The sequence below is a fragment of the Sorex fumeus genome, unplaced genomic scaffold (genome assembly GCF_029834395.1).
Source record: "Sorex fumeus unplaced genomic scaffold, SorFum_2.1 ptg000122l, whole genome shotgun sequence".
NCBI classification, from domain to species: domain Eukaryota; kingdom Metazoa; phylum Chordata; class Mammalia; order Eulipotyphla; family Soricidae; genus Sorex; species Sorex fumeus.
Window position 1 is genome coordinate 48,875,712 of NW_026606179.1, and position 4,973 is coordinate 48,880,684.

The 4,973-nt window shown below is 42.1% G+C and overlaps 1 pseudogene; it reads left to right on the forward strand.

The window, feature by feature from the left end:
* The first annotated feature begins 292 nt into the window (after nucleotides 1–292).
* On the forward strand, nucleotides 293–917 carry LOC130043707 (vesicle-associated membrane protein-associated protein A-like; annotated as a pseudogene).
* Nucleotides 918–4,973: the final 4,056 nt, after the last annotated feature.

Consider the following 4,973-nt stretch of genomic DNA (forward strand, 5'->3'; position numbering starts at 1 on the left):
ACAGTCTCTCACCCTGTTCATTCCATTCTAGGCCACCGGTCCAGATGTGGAGTTCTTCATGCAACCTTCTTGGTTCCATCTTGGTGTTAAAATCACCAACAATGACCTTGTAAAAGGTGTGGTCTTCTTTATAGAACTTTCCAACTCCATGTAGAACTTCTCAATTTCTTCTTCATCATAGTTGGATGCTGGTGCATAGATGATGAAGATAGAAACTGCCAGCAATGAGCCACATCTATTCAAACGTAAGCGTCCGATTCGGGTTGTTAAGCATTTGAATGAATCAACGCTCATGGCCAAGTTCGTGTTGACGAAGACACCGACAACTGTCACCATTTCAGTAATGGTTCTGCCTCTTGACTATGATCCCAATGAAAATAATAAACACAAGTTTATGGTACAGACAATTTTTGTTCCACCAAACATTACATATATGGAAGATGTGTGGAAAGGCAAAACCTGATAAATTAATGGATTCTAAATTGAGATGTGTTTTTGAACTTCCCAGTGAAAATGATAAATTGAATGATATGGAACCTAGCAAAGCTATTCCACTGAATGCATCTAAGCAAGATTGACCCATGCCAAAATCGCATAGTGTTTCACTCAATGATACTAAAACAAGAAAACTCATAGAAGAGTATAAAAGACTTCAAGGAGAAATGATGAAGCTATCAGAAGAAAATCGACATCTGAGAGATGAAGGCTTACTACTCAGAAAGGTAGCGCATTTGGATATACCTGGATCAACCTCAGTTGCATCCTTCAGAGATAATGTCAGCAGCCCTCTTCCTTCCCTCCTTGTTGTGACTGCAGCCATTTTCATTGGATTCTTTCTAGGGAAATTCATCTTGTAGAGTGAAGCGTGCCGAGTACTATTTCTTTCTTTTTTTTCCCTCTTGACCAGAAAAGATTTGTTTACCTACCATTTCATTGGTAGTATGGCCCACCATGACCATTGTGTGTGTGTGTGTGTGTGTGTGTGTGTGTGTGTGTACAGCATCATATAGGCTTTTCCTTTAATGATCTCTCATGGTTAAACAAAACAATAAAAACAAACTGTTCAGCTACTGGACAAAAATTGTATATTATCACATCACTACAAGTAGATGTCAGTTGCACATTCAGTCCTTCATGAAATTCATAAATAAAGAATTGTTTTTTGTGGTTTTAATAAGAGTTCAAGAATTGTTCAGAGTCCATGATTGCCACTCAATGCCTCTTTTGCAAACCACAACACCCAAAAGGAGAGAGAGAACAAAAGGGAATACCCTGCCACAGAGGCAAGGTGGGATGGGGGGATGGGGGGTGGGAGGGATACTGGCACCCGTGGTGGTGGAAAATGAACACTGGTGGAGGGATGGATGTTTGATCATTGTACAATTGAAACCCAAGCACAAAAATTTGTAAATCTACAACTGTACCTCATGGTGTTTCACTAACAAAAATTTTTTAAAAAAATGTTAATGATGGAGAATGGGCACCGGTGGAGGGATGGGTACTGGATCAAGTCTACAATTGTACCTCATGGTGTTTCACTAATAAAAATTTTTAAAAAATTGTTCAGAGTCTTGTAAATGTTATTTAATAAACAGCGGTAGGGCGTTTGCCTTGCACGCAGCCAACATGGCCGACCCGAGTTCGATTCCTCTGCCCGTCTTGGAGAGCCCGGCAAGCTACCGAGAGTATCTCGCCCACACGGCAGAACCTGGCAAGGCACCCGTGATGTATTCAATATGCCAAACACAGTAACAACAAAATCTCCAATGGAGACATTACTGGGCCCGCTCGAGCAAATCGATGAACAATGGGAGGGCCTTTACCTTTACCTTTTAAATTTTATCTGTTGCTGTTACCTCTTGATATATGATTTATTTAGATTGCTAATTCCACCCATTCAGGAAATGCCAAGAGGTAGTCTATGGGGAAAATGGTGCCTCTTACAAGTATAAATTTTCTCCTAGAGTCTGGCAAGCTACCGAGAGTATCCTGCCTGCACAGCAAAGCCTGGCAAGCTACCCGTGATGTATTCAATATGCCAAAAACAGTAACAACAATTCTCACAATGGAGATGTTACTGGTGCCCGCTCAAGCAAAATCAATGAACAATAGAAGGACAGTGTTACAGTACAATGCTACCTTTGCTAATATCATGGCAGAATTTTTCTTACCTCCTGTGAGGCAGTTGTCGACTGAGTTTTTCATCCTTACAAACCTGTCCAATGGTATTTAACATGAAAGAAAATAAAACTGTTAACAATGGTCACATATCATCAGGAATATCTACCTGTAATTCTCTCTCCCCTCCCCCCTCTCATCTCTGTCTGCTTTTGGTATCAGGGTGATGTTTGCTTTACAGAAACTGTTTGTGTTTCTTCAATTTCCTGAAAAGGTCTGAAAAAAATAATACTAAATGCCCTGAACAAATACCATGACCTCTTAGCACCTATCTTGCAAACCATAATGCACAAAAGGAAAAGAAATGGGTATGGTGCCACCAGCAGGACAACCTGTACCTGTGGGACGAGTGCATCAGCAGTCTGATGGTGAGTTCAGGCTTCCTGATACTCCAAAACTGTTGTTGTGCCTTTGGCCAGACCCCAACAACTTGGGGTCAAGTTTACCAAGAAATTAAACGACCAAAATTCAGGTACGTGGGAGCCACACACAAAAACCACTTCTGGCTCAGATATACAAGCTCATTTATTGACCTTATTTCAGAGACCCATAAATCTTGAAAGAGACCAAAAACTGCTGTCAGGGCCGGTGGTGCACTACAGGCAAGCGTGTGTGCCCTGCAAGGCATATGCCAATAATTTATTTTTCTGGAAAAGATGGAAACAAAGGCCATGATCCAGATACACATAAAATAATCCCTGAATCGAGCAGCTTGCTGCAGAATCCCTTCAGACTTTAAGCCAGGCTGACCTCACCAGAGTGACTCAGACGGGGACAAGCATCATCCCTCCACCTGCCCCCTAAAAGCCCCAGTGGCCACCAACTTCCAGAACCCAATGAGAAGTGCAGATACACGGGTTCAGTGACAGCAAACTCAGGACTCAAGGGATAGGGGATGAGCCAGTTCCTCTCACCCCCAACCCCATGGGACCCTGGAGGTCATGCCCACAAATTGCCTCTGGCTGCTACTTAAGCTCCTTAATGGCCATGATCCAGAGACACACAAAAGAATCTCTGAACTGAGCAGCTCATTGCAGAGATTTCTCCAGATCCTAATTATCTAAAATTTTAGAATTACAGGAGCACAGCACAGCTCTTGTAGCCATGCGATATTTTATGTTATTCATAACAATATTCAATACAAAAGAGAGTATGGGGGAAATTGTTTGCCATAGAGGCAGGGGGAGGGGTAGGAAGGGGGGATACTAGGGACATTAGGGGTGGTGGAAGATGTGCACTGGTGGAGGGTTGGGTGTTCGATCATTGTATGAATAAACTCAAACAGAAAGCTTTGTAAATGCATCTCATGGTGATTCAATTAAAAATAGTAATCTGTCACTGTCACTGTCCTCCTGTTGTTCATCGATTTGCTCAAGCGGGCCCAGTAACATTGTGAGACTTATTACTGTGTTTGGCATATCGAATACGTCATGGGTAGCTTGCCAGGCTTTGTCGTGTGGGCGAGATACTCTCACTAGCTTGCCGGGCTAATAATAATAAAAAAATAATTTTTTTAAAAGTAATGTGGAGTTCATGCCCAATTCAATCAACTTAATCAATGGCTGAATAGAAAGCAGTACTCCTACATTTAAAAAAAAAAAGGTCTGAAAAGAACTGACAGTAGGGCTTCTTTAAAGGTTTGAAAGAACTCACTAGTAAATCTATCTGGGTCTGGGCTTTTGTTTTTGAGTGGACTTTTGATTACTATTTTGATTTCTTCAAAAGTGATAGGTCTGTTCTGATGTTGTATATCTTTCTGTTTAGCCTTAAGAGGTTATAAGAATCCAAGAATTTTTACTTCTATAAATTCTAGGTTTCCTCATTTTGTGGCATAAAGATTCTCAAAGTAATCTCTGATGGTCCTTTGAATTTCTGTGGTATCAGTTGTGATATAACCCCTTTCTGATTTGGTTTTTCAGGGTTCTCTCTCTCTACCTCTTCCTCTCCCTCTCTCTCTGTGTATGTGTGGTATGTGTCTTGCTAGTAATTTATCAATATTGTTTATTTTTTCAAAAAACCAACTCTTGAACTCTTGATTTCATTTCTCTTTTGGATTACTTTTTGTACTCTAGTTCATTAATTTCTGCTCTGAGTTTTATTATTTCCTTCAGGGTCCAGGGACCTACTGGGGACCTTTCCCATTGCCTGGGCATCATCTCTGACAGCAAGCTAACCGTGTCCAAAAAACCCTTTCTCTCAAGTCTTGGGGAGGGGCAGAAATAAGGCAGGTAAGGGAAGGCCATGGGAATCCCAGGGTTCCAGCAGTAGGGTCTGGGGGCAAATGAATCTTCAGCATCAGGGCTTCACCATGAATCCAACTTGCCGCCATGTTCTTGTGTCCCACAGGTTATCGCTATGATAGTGGCACTACTGTGTCTTCTGAATATCGTTTTTGTCTACTGGAAAAAGTTCAGAAAACCCACAGAAGAAGCAGACAAAACAACCCAGGAGACTGCAGAAAAGAAAGAAAACAAGGCCCCTAAAATCCCTGAAGCCTCTGCCACTGCAGGAGCAAAGTAGAGCATTCACTCTAGGTATGCAAGTGAGTAGTCTCTACCCACCGGTCACCATCCTATGATATTCCCTTTGGCCCGTGTGTGATTATAAAATCTGGTTTTCCCACTCATAATATCTCTGCCTTCTGGTGTTTTCAGGGTGAATGGTGGTAACTCTCCATCTCCTGCTTCTGCAGGGCTAACTGGGGAAGGGGGTATGGTAGGAGGGCAAAATTGTAGGGGCCAGGGGCAAGGTTCACAGGAATTATGACTTGCATCCTGACTGGAATCAGCCTGCTC